A 25,634-nucleotide genomic window follows, 5' to 3' on the forward strand; every position below is an offset into this window, starting at 1 on the left:
CATCTTAAAAGTATATCAAGCTATCAAAAATACCATCTCTAATCTCTGTCTCTGTCTCTATTCAACCACTTAGAGTACCTATGCCCTTTTCTCTGACTCACCTGACACAATTAGTGCATGGGCACACAACAACACAACGTGTGTACGTTCTATAAAACATTTATACCTGTGGGGTGAGCTAACTACCTCCGTGAGAAGGAACATAGTTCATATCATGCTCATGAATATAAAAATCATACTAGGCTGTGAAAACTCATGCTATGAACATATTGTAATCATAATCTGTAAATTTGGCATACTATATCTGATCATACAAATAGCTGACATGTATGATACTCATAAAAATGAAAACATCATTTATCTTTTATTCTTTTTTCTTGGCTTACTATATCTGTTAATTTGTTATTCTTTTGCTGTGACTTACTTTATCTCTGACTCTCTTTGTGTGACTTTATCTAATCTGTTATTTTTTTTTCTGTCTTTCTTTGTTTGGTTATCCATGTGAACTACCCACTGAGCTTTGTAAAGGTGAGGATACAATGCTCTGTAACTCTGGATATTTGTGAGAATCCAACTATATCTGGAGGAACATTAAGCGATACCCTTGTCGGTAATCAAGGCGCTGGGGAAGTCCACGTCATACCGTGAATCGACACCCTGGCCGGTCACCTCGATCAATGTCAGGGAATTCCATGCCCTAACTATATTTGGAGGAACATGAGACGACAACTTGACTGATCATCAAGGCACTGGGGAAGTCCACGTTGTACCATGAAACGACACCCTGGCTGGTCACCTCAATGTATGGAAAGCTTAAGCCCTAATATTTGTGTACCTCATCCAATACCTATACCCTTAACTGGAAAGGTTGGTAGTCAGAGGTTTGTTCTATGCTTTTATGTACTCTGTTTTTCTTGAGCCACTAGTTCAACTGCCTATCTCAACTCCAGGTTGAGTTGAATATTGATGGAATCCCTAATGTCCCCCAAACTGGTGGGGTAGGCATTGAGGAACCCCATTATCCTTCTCATTCCTCTTGTTGAAACAAGCATTGATAGAACATGGTATTACACTCACTATTGGGTTTTTAAGACATGTTCTAGATTGATCATTTATCATATTCTACAATGGGCAAGAGATCATTGTCTGATCGTGTAGCTCCTGCACCAGCGCAGGAGCATCAACATGGATGAAATATTCTATTTCATGGAGTGTGAGACAATAATTTTATGCACTCTGGTGTTTGAGCATAGGGGCCACACAACCAGAAAATGTTGTTTTCCCCATATAAAATATATTCAATCGCATGCTATTCAATGTATTTGCACTTCGTTTGTATTTTCTAGTGGATATGTATTGGCTTGCATCTATCCTCATAATTCTTGAAAATTTTAAAGCTCTATTTTATCATTTGGCCGACTACATTTGGACTGTTAAACAAACATGTGATTACGAACCTTCGTGTTTGTTCATAAAATTTCAAAAGTTTGTCCATAAAATTCCAAATACATTTGACTTACCACAGAACGGTGACTATGTGCAGACTGGAGACTAATATATGTAGGCCAGAGAACTCTTGCCCTCAATAAAATTGAGTTTTGTATTGACATTTGTTTAGTGCATTTAAAAATTTATTTTGGAGTCAACCAAGAATGTACTTGGATCTTTATTTTTTAGGGAAATTTACACATACCACCCCTAAAGTTTGATGAAAGGATATTTTCACCCCCAGTTTTGAAAAATTATGCTTACCCCCCTGAGGTTTGCAAACGGTAACAAATAAGCCCATTTCGTTGGTTCATGACTAACACTGTTAAAAATTAGACTTGAACTGACAGAATTGCCCTTCTAAGAAAAAAACCAAAAAAAAAAAAAAAAAAAACAAAACCTACAACTCATCTTCCCCAAAATCGATTGGGGAAGATGAGTTGCAACCATCCAGCGCCCCATTGATGGATTGCCCGATGGATTGCTTTCTTTCTAGTTTCAAATTTTGTTTCATTTCTCTGTATTTGTAGCAGATGTAGGTCAAGAATCAATCAAACCGTTGAACATCCTTGATCCATCTCCCATGATTCTTCAAAGCTTGTCTCATACTGATGTCCCTGTTGCTGTCTCCGTGAGTGAACGCCATCTTTATGAGGTTTCTTCGAGCATTTTAATGGTAGAAAGCTGGGTCAGGACCCATGTTCTGACCTACTTCCCTTCGACCAAAATCAGCACCATTGTGGTGGGAAATGCTGTCCTTTGCAATAGAGATCATGAGGAGAATTGGGGTTTGGTTCTGCCATCTCTGAAGAACATTTACTACTCCCTCGTTAGATGAGGCTTGGAGAAAGAAATCAAGATGTCGGCTTCCTTTTTTGGTGACTGTTTAAATCTAAATTCCAACACATTTAGAGATGAACTAACCACGAATCTTATCAATCCTCTGTTAGGTTTTCTTCTTAAATCCAACTCAACCTACTGTGTCAGCCCAACTGCAGATTTTTCACCATTGTCATCTGAAGCTACAGACTTGGTTTCTGCTCACTTTGAATCCATAAAAAATCTTGGGCCATTCCAGATGAATGAGTTTAATGTCGTCCTTTGCACCCAAGAAAAATAGAGACTCAAGAGCAGGAAGGGTTTGGATTTCACACGGAGGGTTATTCACAAACATGGACCTGTAGTTGGTGCAAAAGGGTAATTCGCTCTTCTTCTACATGGACCTGCAGTTGGTGCAAAAGGGTTTGGATTTCTCACGGAGGAGGAAGAAATGGATTTTGCTAATCGCAGCACTCGGCTTCACTGGTTATGGTGCCTATAAGGTCTATTATTTGCCTTCTGCGGTCAAGAAGAGGAAGAGGTTTTTAAAGTTTCTTGAAGCCTTGATTTCCGTGACCGAAACTGTATCCGATTCCGCGGAGACGATCTCAGTCATTTCCAAGGACTTGAAAGAGTTCCTTCAATCAGATTCGGATCAAATTCCCACCAGTTTGAAGCAGATATCCAAAATCACAAGGTTGGAATAGTTTTAAACATGGGAGCTGGGATGGTTGCAACTCATCTTCCCCAATTTCCCCAAAATCGATTGGGGAAGATGAGTTGCAGGTTTTGTTTTATTTTTTTTTATTTTTTTTTGGGTTCTTCTTAGAAGGGCAATTCCGTCAGTTCAAGTCTAATTTTTAACAGTGTTAGTCATGAACTGACGGAATGGACTTATTTGTTACCGTTTGCAAACCTTAGGGGGGTACGCAAAATTTTCCAAAACTGGGGGTGAAAATATCCTTTAGTCCAACCTCAGGGGTGGTATATGTAAATTTTCCTATTTTTTATTATTTTTCTTCTTTTAGATAGTAAATAAAACAAAATCAGTGAAATTACCTCTTATAGCTAGATTTATAAGATTTATCAATAAAAAATTAAATAATAACAACAATAACAACAACTCAGCCTTATCTCAACTAAATGGGGTCGGCTACATGGATCCTTGCAAAGATAATAAGATAAAAATAATAGTAAAACGGCGAGAGTACAACAATATGGACAGAAACACAGGGAAAACTACTTCAATGGGGTCAACTACATTGATCTTAGCCTTCCACTCAGCTCTATTTCGAGGTCATACTTGAGGCAAGACCCAAACTATGCATGTCTTTCCTCACTACTTCTCCTAGGATCAATTTAGGCCTGCCCCTAACTCTTTTAGATTCGTCGATCGGAATCAAATCACTCCTTCGTACTGAAGCATCCCAAGCCCTCTGCCTCATAAGACTTTTCTCCTGTAACTTCTCAAGTATAGGGGCTACTTCCAAGTTAGCTCTATTATGGTCATTCTTTATTTTATCTTTCCTAGTCTTGCCACACATCCATCTCAACAGCCTCATCTCTGCTAGACTCAGTTTATCTATGTGCCATTTCTTCACTGCCCAATATTCCGCATCATACATCATAGTCGGTCGTATGACGTTCCTATAAAATTTCCCGTTAAGTTTAGAGGGATACGCCGATCACACAGAACACCGGTTGCACCTCTCCACTTCAGCCATTTGATTTTAATTATTTTGGGAAACATCTATATTGAAGTCTTTAGTTACGATAGATCCAAGATATCTAAAATAATCACATTGAGGTATCTCTTTATCCTCGATCTTGACCATCTCATTAACCGACATATTGTGGCTAAAGTTGCACACTATGTACTTGATCCTTGTTCTACTTTCTTTAGACCTTTTTACTCCGAGGCAGAATCTCCATAACTCTAAATTGGCGTTAAATCCCCCTTTAATCTTATCCACCAACACAATATCATTAGCAAAAAGCACACCAAGGAATCTCATCTTGTATGTCTATAGTTAAATCATTCATGATAAGCGCAAACAAATAAGGGCTTAAGGTTGATCCTTGATGTAACCCATGTTTAATTGGGAACTCAAAACCTTGATTCCCCCATCGACCTTATTCTAGTCAGCTCGATGTTGTACATATCTCTAATTAAGATCTATGAAAATCTTTGCTTCTTCTTTCTAATTCATTCTCTAAGGTTTCAATAAATTTCCAATCAAATCCAAGAAGATTCAAATCAAAATTGATGAAGCTCATCTTGTGTTTGATTACTAGTTTTAAACCATTAATGTCGACTTGCACTACCATAAAGCTTATAATCTAAAACATTTTCAACTAAGTGATAGCCAAAACCCTATGTATGATTCAACGAAAACAGTTGGAAATGGGGATCCAGAAAGGAGGAGGAAGAAGAGGCACTGAAGAGGGCAGGGAGCAGATGATGGTGGTGGTGGTGGGACTTCAGAGGAGATTGGCAGTCAAAGAGGTTTAATGGTTGGAGAAGATTTGACAAAACCAGGTAAAGTTGGTATTTAAATAACAAACATACACTCTACGTTCTCCCCTTGTAACCGGTTTTTTGTCGGCTGGGTGAGGGTTGCTCACTCGGGCAGGCCCACCTCAGGTGCTCAGCCGCTCAGCCGCTCAGCCGTTGTGTCTTCCACTCTTCCCTCTTTATCAAATTACTTCTTCCCTTTCCCCCCACCACAACATCCCTTGAAGATAATCATGTTTTAGTGGATGAAAATGTGATTGAACCCCTTGAAAATTACTTCTAAGGCCTTATCGAAGTGATGGGTTTCTCTCTCTCTCTCTTACTTATGTATGTGATTGAACCCTGTGGCTAAGAAAGAGGTAGAGATGTGGGGTTTTAACAATCACAATCGGCTTTTGATTTCTTCCAAAGAAAATAAAATATCTAAAAAGAAACGGTTTTAGAAATAGTTAAGTCTTTGGATTTAGTGGAGAAGTAATGATTAGAGATAGAATTCTTGGGATTATGTTCCATTGTTGCTCTACATCATGGCCCTCATCACTTCTCTACCCCTTGGGATTAATGGAATTAATTGGTGGCAGATCAGTCTCTCCCTCTCCCATTTTCTAAGTCCTTAACATATATTTTTTTGGGAAAAAGAACGTTAATCGGTGCTGTGTGTGGACATGTATAAAAAGACAGAAAAAAATTTTTGCTTGCTTCACTTGTAACAGGAATATTCCTACTATATTTCTGTTACAAAGCTGGCAGCCAACGAAATGGAATAATTCACTTCCCCATTGGGTTCATAAATACCCTCATAGGTTTTAGTATTTTATAAAATACCCTTTTCCTGCTACAAGTGTAGCACCAAAATTTCGTCCAAAGACAGACTGCCGCACCCCTTGGAAAGGTAGAAAGTTCTAGGTGTGCAATAGTCTTTTCGCATTGAAGTGTCTAGATGCAGGTACAAACAACATCGGTTAGCATTCTTTTTCGTTTTCCTTTTTTAAATATTCACATAAACTATTCTTTCTTTTCTCTCTCCCTCTTGCACCTCTTTTCTTAGACAAACATGAATTACTTAGAAGTAATTATTTAAACGTGTCCATTTACTTCATGGTAAAGGATTACCAAAATATAAGCCTGCAGGTGCTGATCATGGAGACAAGCAAAAACACAAACCCTCCTCATGACTCCACCGACCAACTAAGCATGCATTTTTAATACATAATTCCATCTTTTGTTTCTTTTCTTCACCTTCTCCTCCTTTATAACCAGATTTTGAGGATGGAAGCCCTAGAATCTTTTTGAACTACATTTAGTTGTTAAGGTCAGATTTTCAATGGAAATTATAAAAAGAGCAAAAATGAAAAGAATCTACATTTCTAGCAACCAAACTTGTTCTTTTTAGTCTTCGAAGATATCAATTTAATAAAGACGGAAGAGTGGCAGTGGCTGGGCATAAGGAGGGTGAGGGCCCCAAACGTCAGACTGAGACGGGAAATGGCTTTTGAATTCGTAGGTTCACTGGGTTAGTGGGTACCTGCATTCCCACTTACGTACTTGGCTGGTTTTGTTTGATACCCCTTCCACAGTGTCTCTCTCTCTCTAAGGTTAGTGGGTTACACATCCACAGTGCGCACGTGCATCTCGACTCATAGTCTCTTATCAAGGAGGCAAGGATACGTTAAACTTCCACTTCCCAACAGTTTTGTTTTGCTTTGCTTTGCTTTCCTTTCGTCTCTATTCCTCTTTCTCTTTTTCTTTCTTTCATTCTCTCCTGCTTTTTTTATTTCTTAATGGGAATGAGCGAGATACTGAGATCTGTTAGCTTTCTCTGGGAACTGCGAGGTGGGAATGCACCATGTGCAGTTGTTACTTGTTACATCTCTGCATATATAGGTTCACATTGTCTAATCCAATACCAGAAATAAAGAAAAAGAGAGTGGGGTAAATAGATATGGTGGTGATCAATGACCCGAAAACAACAGCAGTTAGTTGTCTCTCATTGCTTTAGTTATACAATCTAATCTCAAATCTTCATTGGCCTAACTGAAAATTATCTACTCCCCTGTGGACCTCATGTGTATATGTCAGACACTGAAAATTGCCACCCTCCCCAGACAATGACGACAACAAGATACTGTAGATATATCTTTTTGTCATTCCTGAGGTTGTTATGACGATGATGAGTATCCCTCGAGGTTGCGAGACTTTGTATCAATAGATTTTTAAAGTTTTTTCATACTTCTCGACACATCCACCAAATCATTTATGCAAAATGACCAAATTACCCTTAAAAAGGAAAACATCATAATAAATTGTTATTAATCCCAAAAGTTCCTTGAGGCGCCCAAATAACGGATTATTTCATCACACCCAAATTTGATATAAAAATAAACTCATTTGTCCCTTCATTGAGAGAATATTCTATTTTTAACAAGTGAGACCCACACTAGAGGCAATCCATGCTGGCCAGTACTATCCCCGATTTTCATACCAAAATGTATTATACAAAATAATGAGCATAAGCCTATCGAATCACTTGATTCGGGCATATGGATCAAACGTTATGAGAATTTGAACATTCAAAACTACCCTGGACAGGCTAGACCCAATCCAACTCACTTTGAACCAATCTGGTCAAATACAGCACCAGCCCAAGCAGCATAAAATGCCCTGACGACACTCTAATATGAGGTAGACATTGAACAACCCCAAGTCAACATTGAACCACCCTTCCATCGACACTGACCCTACTCCTAGTCAATGTCTAGCAGTGTACTTTGAGTGCCTATCGAGACTCGACATTCAGACATATTCTGACACTGAATAACCCCCGAGTAGACATTGGGCCATGTTCATCGACAGGATCTCAATGTTGATCCTACCCCTATTAGATGTCGACTCTAACCCACTTCAATGTCGATCCTGTGCAAATCCGAGACACTAAAACTTGCCATGTATGGCCGAGATTTCACTTCATTTTGTGATCAAACCCTATTTTGGCAACTTGGACTCAAAATTTTGGCTTCCTTAGGCCCAAGAAACACATCTTTGGTAACAAAACGCTTGCTTGAACCTCTTTAGCCAAGATTGTTTCTAAAACCTACATTAGTGATGCAAAATCACTTAGAAAATTATCCATGGACGATTTGAATCCAAACAATGATCCAGACTTGTTTAAGAGCATGTACACTCCTCTGAATTTATAAATTCACTGCCTCCCACGTTGAGGGGGATCTTTCTCTAGTTTTCTTTATGGTAAACTTTGGTTCATGAACTTGGAATGAGCTAGAGAAAAGGTTGTGCAACCCTAAATTTGGGGTAACTCTTGGCCTTCTTACTGAGTCAAGGGTGGCCTCAAACCCTTATCCTTTGTAGTTCTAGAATCAGTTAATCTTCCATTGTATCTTATTATTTTGCCTCATCTCTTCTTCCTTTTGTTTACATATTTTCTACTCTTTTCATTACACACAAAAGGGTGTGTGATCCTACCTCACTAGGTAGTGGTCGTATACTCATGTGTGTTTGGTTTTGATTGATATTCTAGTTTTGTTTTAACCTTTTTTTTTTTTAGCTAAAAGATCGTGTATTAAGAGAAACTCAAAAAGAAAAAAAAAAAAGAGGACTAAAGCCTCAAAGAAAAAAACCCAAAACTTTCCCCACCTACGAGACTTTGCCATCAGCAGGGAGAAGCAAAGAGCCAACCAGCCGGAAAAAAAAAAAACCAGAGATCTCAGTAATAGATAAGTCTGAACCTAGATCTACCTTGAGCATCCAAAGCAAGATTATCCTGAACCCAAGTCGGGAAAGATGCCATAACATCACAAGCTTGAAGCATAGCCGCCGATTTCGCCAAATAGTCTGCTATAGGATTAGCTTCACGGAAACAGTGGGAAATCTTCCACCCAATTGAATCCAAGTAAGAAAGGGGACCATTCCACTGCTGCCAAAGGAACAAGTGAACAACTCTTTTCGAGACAAGTAAAAACACAGCCACCGAATCACCCTCAATCCAGAGATTTGAAATGCCCAGAGATTTTGCACACTCTAAACCCTGGATTAAAGCATGAAATTCAGCCTCAAAGTTCGTTGCCACACCTAGATATTCCCTGAAGGAGTAAATGATCTGAGCATCAGAGTTGCGAAACACACCACCAGCTCCTGATGTACCTGGGTTTCCCATAGAGCAACCATCAACATTAAGTTTAAAACAGTCTGGACGCAGGCGAGACCAAAAAATCTCTAACAACGGAGTAGAACCACGAGGTCTCAATGGGATATTCAGATTTCTACCAAGCACAAAATCATGGAACGAGAAAGAACGGCACAGATTAACTAAGAAAAGAACTCCAATCTCCCTGCAAAGAAGACCCCAGACTTGGGATTGGCTAGAGGACCGCCCATGAAACCTTCTGTGATTTCTCTCAAGCCAAATAAAAAAAGGAATGAGAATTAATCCAAAAATCCAAACCCCTTTAAGGGAAACCACATTCAGCTTTCTCTTCCACCAAGAACTCAATTCCAAGAACGAACCATGATGCTGCCAACCAATTATGAATAATCCCGAAAATGAAGACGACAGGAATTGCGAAAATGGGCATTCATAAAAAAATATGAAACAAAGACTCCTCTGCCCGGTAGCAGAGACTACGCCTTGAGGGTATAGGAATGCCAAACTTCTTTACTACATCATCTGTAGGAAATTTACCATGATGGATTCTCCATCCAAAAATTGAGTGACGGGGGAGAAGATATTTATTCCAAAGTAAAACAGCCCAAGGCGGCTTAGGATTTTTCACACGAATCTCCTCCCAAGCCAACCTCACTAAGAACACTTCTGCTGGATTAAGAGACCAGAAACACATGTCATCCACATAAGAGGGTCGAATACGAACCTGCTTCACAGACTCAAAAACTTCTTTCAAGAAATCTGACTACACCTGGGGCAGGAGCCATTGACCATCATGAATTAAGTCCGCCACTTTGCTATCAAATACCTTGAACACCTCTGGCTCCAACGGAGACATCTCAGCTATAGAGGACTAACCTAACCATTTATCAAACCAAAAATTCACTCGGGAGCCATTTCCCACCGCCCATCTTTCATTGCTTGACACCAAATTCCCAAACCCGCTTAATTGCTAGCCAGATTGAAGAGGCTTTATAGCCCCTTTTTAAAGATCGATCAAAGTTCACAAACCTGGCTCTCATAAACCGACCCAAACTTGTCTGGCCATGTTTGATTTGTCACACCAGCTTGCATAACAATGCCTTGTTCACATCTCGAATCCGACGAACTCCCAAAACCCCCCCTCTGGTTTAGGCTTACAAACCATATCCCATTTTACAATAACTTCTCTATTGGAATCTGCATCCCCTGCCCAAATAAAATTTCTGATCCACCTTTCAAGGGTCTTCACCAGGGACTCTGGCCACCAATAAATGGAGAAATTATGAATAGGGATACCTGCAATCACCGATTTAACCAACTCAACACGCCCTGCCATCAAAAGGAGTCTCCTTTTCCAACCCGAGAGTTGCGCCTTAATTTTGTCGAGTAAAGGAAAAATGTGCTCGTGTTTGACATGCCCTTTGAAAATTTCCACCCCTAAGTACCTTGTGGGCAAAGAGCAAATGGAAATGTCGAGATCAGTGGAAATTCGATTGCGCCTTTGAGGAGGAACCTTGCCAAAATATAATTTGCTTTTGTCCAGAATCACCCTCTGGCCCGAGAATTCCTGGTACTTAACCAGGAAGGCCTTCAGGTTGAGAATGTACCTGCTAGAAGTATTCATGAATATAAAGATGTTGTCAGTAAATAAAAGGTGTGTAGGAGTGATACTGCCTCTCGGACCCGTTAGGGCTTTAATTTTTTTATGCCAATAGAGCATGAAGCCCTCTACAAAGCACCTCTTCAGCCAAAATAAAAAGCATAGGAGAAAGCAGATCGTCCTGGCGAAGGCCCCTATCAACTCCAAAAAAACCAACTGGGCCACCATTAAGTAACACCGAAATTCTAAAGGAGATGAGGAGTTGGTGGATCCATCCCCCCCAAGTCTCAGAGAAACCCATCTTTTGAAGCACCCCAAAAAGAAAATCCCAGGATAGGTTATCATACGCCTTCTGGATGTCTACTTTAAATCCGATCCCTCCTCTCGTAGTAGAAAACATTATATTCGCCAACTCCGAAGCCATGCTAATATTATCAGAGATTAACTTCCCTTTCTAGAATGCACCTTGTTCCTCGGACACCAACCTTGGAAGCTTACACATCAATCTCATCGCCATAATTTTGAAATAGTCTTATAAAGGAAGTTGCCCATACAAATAGGCCTAAATTTATCTAAAGATTGCGCCCCTTCAATCTTAGGAATCAGGGTAAAAAAGCAATTATCCACTCCCTTGGGGAGCTTTCTAGAGGAGAAAAAGAACTTCACAGCTGCACAAAAATCATGGGACACGACCTCCCAACACTTCCTAAAGAATGCGCCTGGGAAGCCATCTGCACCAGGAGAACTATCTGGATCAAGATCCCACACTGCAGATTTAATTTCCTCAGAAGAGGGAACCATCTCCAAGCACATGTTATCTACATCATGAATCTCATCCGAAACCACATCCAGCAGATCACAGTGGGTAGAAAGGGGAATCTTTTTATGAAAAGCTTCATAAAAATTAATAACATAATTCGCAATATCAACTTGGTTAGAAATCACCTCCCCATTTTCCTTTTTCAAAGAAAGAATCAGGCCTTTACCTCTATGAATTTGAGTTGAGAGGTGAAAAAAATTTGATTTTCGGTCCCCTCTTTTAGCCATCTAATTCTAGATTTCTCCACCCACAGCTTCTCATGCAATTCGGTAGCGTTAAGCAGTTATGTTTTAGCATCCACTTCTTGACTAAAAAAGTCGTCGGACATGCCATCCCTCTCAATACTTGCTTGCACTTCCTTTAGTTTGGCATCTACAGCCTCAAGCGCCAAAATAATACTAGGAAAAGAGAGCCTAGACCACGTCCGAAGAATAGGTTTAAGGCCTTTAAGCTTCTTTCAAAAACCAAATAATTGGGTTTCCAACCACTACTCCTTGCCAATAGTCTGAAACCACCCTCAAGAAATCGTCATGATCAGACCAGAATTTATGAAAGTGAAAGGGGCAATTTGTAGGATGCGGGATACTCTTTGAAAACAAAAAAATCGGAGAGTGATCCAAAGCAACCCGAGGCAGCACTCTTTGAGCACAATCATGAAGAAAAGACAGCCACCCTGAGAATAGAACCCTCTGTCCAAAACAGCAACCACATTCCCTCTCCTCCTATTATTTGACCAAGTAAAAAAATTCCCCTGAGAAGGAGCTGGAATCAGGGAGCAGGAGTCCACCATTGTCTAGAAAACCGCCGCCAAGCCAAGGTTAAAACGTCTGGGCCTCTCATCTCTTTATTGTATTCTTAGAATTAGAACTTGTGTCATTTTATGTCTCTTTTTATTCATGATTTAGTTTCTCTCTTTTTTTATCACAATTATTACATGTTGTTGAGTCAGGAAACTGTTAGTGGCGGTGGAAGCAATGGGATTCTCATGTAATCACAAAATTTTATGAGCATGCAAGGATCTCAATAAACACATTAATGTACTAACCTCAAGGGGAGAGCAAGGTCACCTAGAACACTCAAATGGAGTATTTCTCCAAAGGAATGCAACACTTGAAGAAGATCTCCCAAGCTGCTTCACCTCCAATGGCCAATAGTGCTTGAGGAAGAAGAAGACTCTTTTTCTCTCTCTAAGCTCTCTCACAATTTTGTGCAAATTGTTCTAATGATTTTTTTTTTCTATCATCATCAATCATCCTTGGCCTTAGGTCTCTTTATATATATAGAGACCTAATTGAGGAGGTGGCAAACCTATGGTCTAGATCTAACCAAGTGGTGTGATCCTAAAGGGTAACCCATAAGATTATCCTAAATTGCATAAAAGGATAAAACTTATCCAAAATCGTAGTAAAGGATAATCCTACCAGGGCGTAAACTGAAAAACCCCTTGCGGTAGGTAATTTTATACATTTTCTCCCCACACTACTAACACCTATAATGGGCCATTACAACCATGGAATAAATGTCACCGCCAAAATTCCGGTCTATTATAATTTATCACGAGAGTATGGAGGACTTTAATTGGCCATAAATTCTTTGAAAACTTTTTTCTAAAATACATTTAATTTAATATTAATAAAATAAAATACTCTTTGTAAATACTTTACAAAATATCTGGCCTTGGATTTGGCACAATCAAATCCGTTCACTCTCTTTTTGGTGTTCTCCCTATATGGGCAGTGAAAACTTTATTGAGCATCACATCCATAACTATTTACATTGTGCACATCGAGCGACCAATATTTAGTTAGTCCTTTTGGTAGACATCAACCATTGACACACCACAAATGTATAGAATATAAATAAAATGGTAAATGTCCCTCAAGTACAGAGAAAATAACTACTGGAGATTCCCGTTACAACTACAATTTCACGGTGAATAATTCGAGAATCCCTGTGGATCATGTTCAACATGAAATGTGCCTACATTTACATTTTGGTCCAATCATTATTGTACGAATGTAAAATATAACAACCATAGAACAGATTGCCCAAATCTATCCGTGGTTGTGAACAAAACGGTTTGAATTGGGCAGATGTAATATACAATTATGACAAGCACATAATTAAATAAAACTAAATTAATTAATTTAATCAAATTAAATTGGGTTTGATAGACACATAAACGTTACATCCAACAATCTCCCACTTGTACATTAAACCCAATGTCCAACAGGTTTTATCCCCATGTTCTCAACATGTCTATTAAATACTACTGGAGTAAGTCCTTTGGTTAAGGGGTCGGATAAATTATCTGTAGAATCAACTTTGGCAATCGATACGTCCCCTCTTTGTATTATCTCTCGAATGAGATGATACTTGCGCTCCACGTGCTTGTTCTTCTGATTTGCTCTTGGGTCATTAGCTTGAGAAATGGCTCCTTTGTTATCACATAACAAAGTTATGGGGTCTTTAACTAGGTCAGGTACTACCTCCATGTCGGTGAGAAATTTTCTCAGCCATACCCCTTCCTTAGCTGCTTCACATGCTGCTAAGTATTCAGCCTTAGCTGTGGAATCCGCCGTTGACTTCTGCCTTGCACTCTTCCATATGACAGCCCCTCCTCCTAACATAAATATCATGCCAGATGTCGATTTTTGGTCATCTTTATCTGACTGAAAATTAGAGTCTGTGTACCCTACTACTAATAAGTTATCTGCACCATAAACAAGGAAATAATCATTTGTTCTTCTCAAGTACTTCATGACGCACTTAACAGCTGTCCAATGTTCCTATCCAGGGTTTGATTGGAATCGACTAACCATACCAACTGCATGACAAATATCTGGTCTGGTACATAGCATTGCATACATGAGGCTTCCAATGGCCAAAGCATATGGAGCCCCTTTCATAGTTTCTATGTCCTCAGGGGTCTGTGGACATTGTGACTTAGAAAGTGCTATGCCATGTCTAAAGGGAACGTTTCCTCTTTTGGAATCTTTCATTCTTAACCTCTCCAGAACTTTGTCTATGTAATTAGCTTAGGACAAACCTAAAATTTTGCATTTCCTGTCTTTGACTATCTTGAGGCCTAGTATATACGTGTCATCACCCAGGTCTTTCATCAAGAAGTTGGTGGAAAGCCATTTCTTAACAGAAGTGAGCATTCCAACATCATTCCCAATGAGAAGTATGTCATCTACATACAGGACAAGGAAACAGACCGAACTTCCACAGAATTTCTTGTAGACACATGGCTCATCAACGTTCTGATCAAAACCAAACTCTTCGATTGTTTAATCAAACCTGATGGTTCCAGCTTCTAGATGCTTGTTTAAGTCCATTAATTGACTTCAACAATTTGCACACTTTGTTCTCTTCCCCACTGGAAATGAACCCCTCTGGCTGAGAAATGTAAATGTCCTCATCAAGACATCCATTCAGGAAGGCTGTCTGGACATCCATCTGCTAGATCTCATAATCGAAGTGTGCCGCTATGGAAAGTAAAATCCGAATGGATTTTAACATTGCGACTAGCAAGAAGGTCTCCTCATAGTCTATGCCTTCTCTTTGGGTATAGTCCTTGGCTATCAGCCTTGCCTTATATCTCTCCACGCTTCCATCGGTGCCTTTCTTCTTCTTGTAGATCCATTTGCCTCATATAGGCTTAATGCCTTCAGGTGGATCCACTAGAGTCCAAACGCCATTGAAGTACATGGAGTCCATTTCGGCTTTCAAAGCATCTAACCATCTAGTTGCATCCACATCTCCTATAGCCTCTTGGTAGGTGTAGGGATCCGTATCCGAAGTATTCTCAACCATGTAGAACTCTTCTACTTTGCTTGATTCCTAGCTAAAGAAAACCAAACGGTCAAGAGCCCTGATTGTTCTCCCACTACGCCTAGGATCTATAGGATTCATCACCGGTGGTGAAGTTTCAATGGGTGGTGGTGTAGGGACCATCTGAGTATCCATGTTATCCAACTCTTGAATTACAACCGGCTCAGTTCTGGGTGCAATTTGGTCATCCTCGAGAAACATGGCGTGTTTACTTATAAAGACCTTTTTATCTGTTGGGTTATAGAAATAGTAACCCACAGTGCCTTTGAGGTAGCCTAGGAAATGGCATCTATCAGTCCTGGGTTCAAGCTTGTCTGCATGCTGTCGTTTCACATATGAAACACAACCCCATACCTTAAAGTGTCATAGACTAGGCTTGCACCCTGTCCACAACTCATATGGTGTCTTGGGTACAGACTTACTTGGAACCCTGTTTAGAATGTATATAGCCGTTTCCAATGCATATCCCCAAAATGACAAGTGCAACTGAGAATAGGTGAGCATGGATCAAACCATGTCTAACAGAGTTCTGTTTCTACACTTTAACTCACCATTTTGTTGTGGTGTGCCTGGTGCCATCAGCTGTGATAAGATCCCCTTATCTCGTAAGTGGTCCAAGAATTCGTCGGACAAGTATTCACCTCCTCGATCGAATCTGAGGCATCTAATATGCCTATCTAATTGGTTCTCAACCTCGGCTTGGAACTCTTTGAACTTTTCAAAGGTTTTTGACTTACGATGCATTAGATAAACATAGCCATAACGTGAATAGTCATCGGTGAAAGTGACGAAGTACTGATATCCCTGCCTAGCAGTGATATTCAGTGGTCCACAAATGTCTGAGTGGATTAAATCTAACATTCCATTGGCTCTTCCTCCTTTCTTAGGAAAGGGTAACTTAGCCATTTTACCTTATAGAGATGATTCACAGGTTGGAAATGGCAGAACCTCTAGACTTTCAAGAGGTCCATCCTTAACTAACCTGTTTATCCCGTCTATCCCTATGTGGCCTAGTATAAGATGCCATAAATACGTTTGATTATTTGGAGAGTACTTTCTTTTCATTACATTAACATTCATGCTAGAATCACCGGATTCATTCAAGACAAAATTGAGAAAGTAAAGGCCATTCAATTTAAAACTAGAGGCAATAAACTTGCCCTGAAGAGTAATGATCATATCATTATCAAATGAAACCTTATAACCATCATCAATAAGTCTTGAAACCGAAATCAAATTCCTAATAAATCCAGGTACGTTATGACAATTATTAAGTTTCAAATAACCAGCATTGCTAAAATAAATGAAAAAAGCTCCTATAGCTACTACTTCAGCTTCATCTTCAGTTCCAACTTTGAGGGTGATCTCATTCCTTTTTATCCTTCTGCTCTCCTAAAGCCCCGGTAACTTATTGCAAATTTGTGCGATGGACCCAGAGTCCACACACCACATGTTAGTTGGTCCAACCAACATAAGAGATTCAGAAACAACAAAAGATTCAAAAATACCTGTCTCTGGCTTGTCCTTCTTCAAGGAAGCAAGGTACTCTTGGTAGTTTCTCTTCCAGTGTCTAGTCTTGCCACAATGGAAACACTTTCCTTTGTCAGCTTTGGCCTTTTTCTTCTGCACTCCTCCCTCTTTCACACCGGTTGACTTGCCTTTCTTGCTTTTCTTAGTCCTCTTCTTTTTCTTGTTCTTTAAACCTTGAAAACTCTTCTCTGTAACAAGAGAAACAACCTTATTTTTATTAAGTGTACTTTCTGCTTCTATAAGCATGTTAGTAAGCTCAGAGACGTTGTTAACCACTACTTTATTCATGTGGAAGTTCATGATAAAGGAGCTATAGGCGTCAGGAAGTGAGGCAAAGATAGTCTCTATCTTGAAGTCCAACTCAAATAGAGTACCCTTATTCTCCAATCCAGAGAAGAGCTTGGTAAGCTTCATCATATGATCCGGGATTGTAATACTGTCATGCATCTTTGTAGAGAACAGTGCTGAGGAGATTTGTTGCGTGCAAGACGATCTTGCTTGCCAAAAGTCTGCTCTAAGTGTTCCATCACATCCTTGGCCGATTCCAGGTCATCACATGAGCTCTGGAGGTTCTGATCAATGGAGCTAAGAATATAGGCGGTGGCCAGAGCGTCCTTCTCTTTGAAGGTCTCCCAAGCCACATAGTCGTCACCTTCAGTGGTGTGGGGTAAGGGAGGTCCATCAGTAGAAATGACATTGTGGATCTTCTCTGCCTTCAGAAGGAGTATAAGCTTTCACTTCCACTCGGGGTAATTAGTCCCGGTCAGTCTATTGTCATTAAGTAGGGAATTGAGGGCGGCATTGTTGGTCATATTGATGGCAGTTAGGGTCTATAAATAACGTACAAGTAATTAATTAGCAACCATATCATCGAAATAATTAAGGAAACATGCATCACATTCTAATGGTAACTCACAAAATCAACATCCCTCTCAGTCGAAAATGTGAATTGGAGTCTTCTAAGCCTTTAATATGCATAGCTTAGCCTTTCAGAGTTCACTATGTATATACTTTGCTGTCAATACCCTAATATAAGGGTTGACCTCCAATATACTTTGGCCTTCTGAGTGACAGCTTATCCTTTCAAAGTTCATTGCACACTCAAGTCAAGTAGGTACCTATCTCCTCAAAACAATTCATAGCTCTTAGGTAATGCTGACACCCAGGCTATACCTATTTACTATGATTGTTTCTATCACGCCGGAGATGGGAGGATGCTACTTATCCACTAATCACTAAGGTTAGCCTTTCGGAGTTCCCAAAGTGGTCTATGGATAGTCCATTTTGTCATCGCGATAGGAGGCCACGGGATTCTAACCATTAAAGATTCCTACACTATTACTTTCTTTACTTAGTCGAGGGCAATAAGGTAATTTTGACATTACTACGCATTAACTATGTTACTCCTAACCATCATACATCACATGCATCTAGTAACGCGCATAAGCAAATATTACCCTATATACTAACATGTAGCAAACCATATAAAGCAAATAAAGTAAGCAATATTATGGTATGGTCATTGGATTCTCGAAGGTCTTCAACTCCTTGAAACTTGAGAAGCTCCCACTCGAAACTTTGTCTTCCTTGAAGTCACGTTCCTCTTCTTTCGTTTCAAAGATCGTCTTATGTCCTTCAAGCGGTTACATCCATTGGACTTTAAAATTAAATTACATCTCATGAATTTAAAATAAAGATTAAAATTTTACAACCATTTAGAAAACCTTGGGAAACCAACCCTCCAATTATAAGGTTGCCCAAGAGGGATACAACCATTTAGAATGGAGTACGAAGAGAGGGGGAAAATTAAGAAGTGACATAAATATAAAACAACCATCACATACTTAATCCCATGACCATTCCATGCTACAAAACAAATGGTTAGATCAATTGCTCAAAATCAAAGTGCTAGTACCACATGAATTTCATAATCCCACTTTTAACTCTTTTAAAATGATTAAAGTATCAACTTTAATACCCAACACTTGGATATGCACTCTATACATGATAGGTAGGCATGTACTCAAGAAAGCATTGCATTCTCTATATTATCTCATAATAAAATGCAATGAGGGTAAAATTGTAATTTCACATATACTTGTTTAATTACACAATTTCAAGAATTATTCTGAAATTTCTTTAATTAAACGATGTTAGAATAAAAGTGCATTTCGGTTCTCATAAAACTCGATGTCCAATCAATTTTCAATTAATCACACCAAGTGGAACCTTAAATTAAAAATAAAACTTGCATATATTTCATTCAAAACATGTTTTTTTTTTTTTTTTAATAATTCGGGTCGGCCCATGGGTCAAACCCATGTGGGTTGGCCCTTGGTTCGGCCCAAAGCCGAACTATGTGGGTCCCATGGGTTAATTTGCAATTAAATAGAATCCTATTTTAATTTGGACTTTTCTAATCAAGTTAGGATTCCTATTTAAAATCAATTTCTATTCATGAGAGAAAATAGTTAGAGTTTGATTCCAAACAGGAAATCAGAATCCCATTCCTTTTAAATTCTCATTATATTGTGAGCAACTTAATTAGATTTAGATTCCTATCCAAATAGGAAATTAATTCAAATACAACTTTCCTAATCTAATTAGGCAATCTTGCTCACAAATCCAACTTTTCCAATCTAATTAGGGTACTTTGCTAAAAGTCCTATTGTGTTCAAAACACAATTAGAGCATCTTCAAGCAATCTCCATTAAAATAGGTTCAACTAAAACTCCATTAACGGAGCTTACAAGATGGAATTTGAAGTGAAGAATATGAACTTTTTAAATCTACATCACATGCACACATAAAAATTTTCAAAAATCATCATCTTCCCCAACACCCATGGATCCTTTTTTTTTTTTTAGATGCAAGGGCCAGTGCCCACACAGCACATGGCAGCAAGCCGTTGCTTGCATGTGCATTGGCCGCGGCCTGCAGTCGCGCGGCACGAAGGGTTGTGCCTGCGCATGACCGCCCATCCCACACTTGCTGACAAGCTGGCCAGCAGGTGCGGTTGGTAGGTTGTGCCTACTTGCCGTGGCTGTCGACTAGCGGTTCTGACTGGTGTGGCCTCTTCTCCTTCATTTCATATATTGTCAACTTCAAATTTTGTGTACAATACTCAAAATTCAAAAAACTCAAAACACAATTATGGAAGAAGAAGAAGAAGATTGCAAATTGATTTTGACATGTGTTTAATGAAGAACCTACGCTCTGATGCAAATTGTTAGTGGCAGAGGAAACGATGAAATTCTTATGTAGTCACAAAATTTTATGAGCATGCAAGGATCTCAATAAACACATTAATGTACTAACCTCAAGGGAAGAGCAAGGTCACCTAGAACACTCAAATGGTGTGTTCCTCCAAAGGAATGCAACACTTGAAGAAGATCTCCCAAGCTTGCTTCACCTCCAATGGCCAATAGTGCTTGAGGAAGAAAAAGACTCTCTTTTTCTCTCTCTAAGCTCTCTCACAATTTTGTGCAAATTGTTCTAATGATTTTTTTTTTTAATCATCATCAATCATCCTTGGCCTTAGGTCTCTTTATATATATAGAGACCTAATTGAGGAGGTGGCAAACCTACGGTCCAAATCTAACCAAGTGGTGTGATCCTAAAGGGTAACCCATAAGATTATCCTAAATTGCATATAAGGATAAAACTTATTCAAAATCATAGTAAGGGACGACGCCGTAACTTGAAAAACCCCTTACGATAAGTAATTTTATTACATTTTCTCCCCACACTACTAACACCTATAATGGACCATTGCAACCATGGAATAAATGTCACCGCCACAATTCTGGTCCATTATAATTTATCACGAGAGAATGGAAGACTTTGATTGGCCATAAAACTCTTTTTCAAAATACATTTAATTTAATATTAATAAAATAAAATACTCTTTGCAAACAATTTACAAAATACCAAGGCCTTGGATTTAGCACAATCAAATCCGTTCACTCTTTTTTTGGTGTTCTCCCTTTACAGGTAGTGGAAACTTTATTGAGCATCACATCTATAACTATTTACATTGTGCACATCGAGCGGCCGATATTTAGTTAGTCCTTTCGGTAGACATCAACCATTGACACACCATAAATGTACATAACATAAATAAAATGGCAAGTGTTTCTCAAGTACAGAGAAAATAACTATCGAAGATTCCCGTTACAACTACAACTTGACGATGAATAATTCAGGAATCCCTGTGGATCATGTTCAATACAAAATGTGCCTACATTTACATTTTTGTCTAATCACTATTGTACGAATGTAAAATATAAAAACCATAGAATAGATTGCCCAAATCTATCTGTAGTTGTGAACAAAATGGTTTGAATTGGGCAGATGTAATGTATAATTATGACAAGCACATAATTAAATAAAACTAAATTAATTTATTTAATCAAATTAAATTAGGTTTAATGGACACATAAACGTTACATCCAATAGAAACCTCCGGTCTAGTCCACCTGGGATGAACCTGCAAAAAACTAAGTGAGCAAAGGAGAGCCAATGTGGCTCCGGGCGAGGACTCTCTGATGCCTAAGTCAGGTCTTCATTTTAGCAGCAGTTCCACTTCGTAAAAAGTGAGATTAGTGTTTTCGTTGCATGCCTGGGTATTTATAGAGTGATAAAGGGCAGCGGAGAAGAGTCCTCGTAAGGTAAGAGCCCTATTTTTGGTAGGAGTCAGTTAGGCAGAGCCATATTCAGAAGGAGACTCTTCACTTGGTAAGAGTCCTTATTTGAGTGTGATACAATTTTGTCGTTGGATAACGGCCAGATTCGACTGACTTAGCATATCCCGTGATCGTCGGGAGGGGCTGACATGGCTCCGTAATTTAGGCAAGTTACGATTGTCGCCTTGTTTTAGAGCTCAGCCCGACGTAACCGACCCTCTGGCCTCGGTGTGTTCTGGGTGTTCCTGCCGAGCTTGACATCTGACCATGCAGGATTCATTTGGGCCCCTGAGTAAGTTGAGGCCGGCCTGTCAGCCGATCACTGTGGGCTCGGCCTAATAGCTAGGCTAGAAGACTTGGTCGTGCCGCTAACCAAGGAGACTCAGTCGTGCTACTGATCAAGGGGACTCGACCGTATTGTTGATCAAGGGGACTCAGTCGTGCTGCTGATCAAGGGGGTTCGGGCTATGTTGCCGATCAAGAAGGCCTCGGCTGCATGGCCGATCATGGTGGCCTCGGTCGCATGATCGATCATGGTGGCCTTGGCCTCATGGCCGATCATGGTGGGTTCAGCCGCGTGTCCGACCCTTTGACTTGACTTCCTTCTGACCCCGAAAGGGTTGCATTAGAGTTAATCCGGCGTCTGAGATGGACCGATATCTAGTTCTTCCATGGATCAGGTTCTTCAACTTGATCTCGGATGACCACGTGTAATCTGATGATTGGTTGGTATTTTATGTTTTATCACATGTCATGAGTCTTTTCCATGAATCTTGTTGATGCATTAAGATTAAGTCATAGGTTATTTCCTCTCATTTTACACACATGACCATCTCCTTCCTTGCTTTATGCATCCCCTTAGTCTAGAATGTGCATGGTTGCATATCATGATGTTTTGATAGTTTTTAATGCATCTCTCATGTTTTCACTTTGTTTTTTTTTTTTAACCTTTCCATTCACTCTATATTAAGTCCTTGCATATTATTTCATGTGTTTCATATATTCACGCTTTGATCTATTTTTCGTTATGTCTATGGTAGTCTTCAAGCTTGTTGATGCTTTTATTCATTTTATGTGATATGTATGATGACTACCTTTGGCCTAACATTTTGATGCTATCATCCCTTTACGTTATGTCTTCAACACAATCCCATGAATGCATGAGGATTAGGTTTTATCCTTGTGAGCATGTTTAGTGCATGTCTTCTTATGTTCAGTTTTTTGTTTCTTTGTTCATTTGTTTTTCTCATAACTCGTATTTTCATGCACCGGTGATTCATATGTGGCTAGCTTGTCCATGTTTAGTTTCTCTCATCTTTATGATGACCTAAATGCTTTGTGATTTCTCCCAATGTTATGATGTGATGATCATCTATGGATAGTTGTTTGCATCTTCATATTTGGGGTTATCATATCATAGCCTCTTGCATACATGCATGTACTTTAGACCTTTTGTTTAACTGTTATTTATGTTTTCTATCATTTAGATCTAGGTTCTTTTTGTATTTCTTTAATGTGTCATTAGTTTTCATGCATTTTATGTTTCTTTGCATGTTTCCTCAATTTTTATGGTTCACCCTTAGAGTAGATGTTTCATCGGTGTATTTAAGATTCAGCTTTGCTCCAAGCTTCAAATCCATATTATCATGTTTTAGCCATGTTTTGATTTGTGTCTTTACATTTTTAAGGTTTCTCCTTGATTTACTATTCATCCATGCATCCTAAGATTAAGGCTTGCATATTTAGGGTTTGCTTCCTCATGCATTGTTTGTTCCTGCTTTGTATATTATTAGTCTACATTATGTATACCAACCATGCAGCCAAACACTTTAGGTATGTTTTTTTCATCTTTCCCTTTATTTTACTTTCATGTATACTATTCCTTGTCTTATAGCCAACCTCAAGGTATGTCCCTCAAAACCCATTTTTCTTTCTGTATTTTATTCTTCATTGGGCCTTAGTTTTATTTCTAGATATGTTATACTGTCAGTTTAGCCTAATACCTTCCTCGGACCATAACTTGTCATACCCAAAATAATGGACTTATCACTCCCCAATGGGCAATTTTGGAGTTGACTTTTTGTTTGTATGTCCCAGACCCTAATAATCTTGGTGGTGACTTCAACATTCAATCCACCTCTCTCTCCTCCTCAAAGTAGGATGAGGTAGAGGATACGTGGCAATCCCCTGCCATGTCATTGTCCTCACAGTGGCGAATCTTCAAATTTTTGATGTGCTTGGCATATATGTTATAACATGCTATTTCTTTTATTGTATACTTTTAGATGCTAACTTTGGTGAGCTAACATGCATCGTGATTTGCATACACCTTCACACACCGTTGGTACGTCAACTTCTGCATGGTTTTAACCCCAGATACACCTTGTGACGTAACCCTAGACCTGGTGTGTAAACACGTGGCTTACCCTTGGTGAAACCACAACTCTTAGTCTGGTACCTGCGGGTATATCAAAGAGGTTGTGCTGCCGTACCGTTGGATCACCTTACTCGTAGGAGTGGAGAAACGTATATAGGTGCAACTTGTGAAAAGAACCCTTTTATGTCCTATCCCTAACCAACATGCATCATGTAGGGATTTAGAGCCCCAAACACTTAGGGAACGATACACTATTTGTAATTTTAGATGAGAACCAAATCGATACTTTGTTGACTCTGTTCTTGTTTGCACCAAGTATGGTTTATGACATCTTGGACCATCCCGGTTGTAGTGCGATCTCAATATTTGGGCTAACTTAGAACCCATTCAACTTTGTACCCACACATACTAACCCTTGTTTGGGTTCGAATATGTTGTTATTTGTTGTATGATTTGTGACTCATGTATATTATTAAAGTAGTGTACAATTTGGTTCAGTTTTTTTTTTTTTTTTTAAAAATAAAGAGAAAATTTGATATGTCTGGTTTAGGAATATACTACCAGTTCTGAGTTGGGTTCCAATCTTCATGAGCTTAATGTATATTCAAATTTAGGTTGGGCCTCAAGCCAGGCTCAGGGATCTTAGTGAACTTTGGATCTGACGGAAGGTTCCAATTTAATTTGACAACATTCTTATTTAAGTGTGATCAATTTCTTTACCATTTCACCTTTAGGCTACGTTTGGTAAATGTCTGAACAAAGAATGCCCGTTTTTTGTTCTAAATGTTCTTTTGCGTTTTTTGTTTAGAATGGTCTTCTGAGACCAAAAATGATTCTTCAGGTCTAGCTTGGTAAGACCTTCAAGGATGTCTTTGAACATCTTGGCTTGATTGTTTGTCGATGTAATTGCACTCTTGCAATAACCTTTCAAAAATTCCGATGAAGACGTAGCAGATACAGCTGTTGACCCTGATGGACAAACCCTTGAGACATTAGTTTGTTGACTAGATGATAAGGTCGTGTCTTCTTCTATCCATTTGAAATACCCACATCCTCGATTATCAATCTGTGAATTCATATATGTTATGTGTATCACATCTAATTATGTAAATAAATGGTAAATAATGTAAAATAAATAAAATAAAATGATTGCTTGGTGATCGTACCCCAGTTGAATTTGGACAGCACCAAAATGACCGACCACAATTTCTTTTTGTTTTCACTGTCCTAACTTTACATTGTCCTTGTGCATATGGACACCATTTCAATTGATTCACCCAAAGAAAAAATGGACATCCTATGGGACATCGGAAATAATCCCTTCCTCTATTATTTTCCGAACTAGATGTCCATATCATGCATTCTCTTCCACATTTCTCGCATTTTGCTAGAGAATGTAAATTCATATTACTAGACATCTGCACATTGAATATGAATGTTCTTAAATTGTAATGACTTGATGCAAAATGCCAGTTAATAGGACAGTTATATCTAACATCATAACTATAGATTCAAAATAAATATTCTGCATAGAACCCATCAAAGTCTATAAGGCCTACACTATTCCAACTCCTCCAATAGCCACATCCTCCTATCAGGCCTACAATCAATGAATGACTCCCTCCACGCAGGTGACTCCCTAATTTGCTTTGAGGCCTTCAGATACATGTCCTTGCCTATATCAGGAATCTCATCAAGGACACGTGTACATGCCAATATACTAGTGTCAATGGAAGCTGATGTGCCAAAGGCTGAAAGTGCAGAAGTAGCTTCAATACTTGCAGCTACCTCTCTATCTTCAACT

This window comes from Telopea speciosissima, chromosome 2 (genome assembly GCF_018873765.1).
Source record: "Telopea speciosissima isolate NSW1024214 ecotype Mountain lineage chromosome 2, Tspe_v1, whole genome shotgun sequence".
NCBI classification, from domain to species: domain Eukaryota; kingdom Viridiplantae; phylum Streptophyta; class Magnoliopsida; order Proteales; family Proteaceae; genus Telopea; species Telopea speciosissima.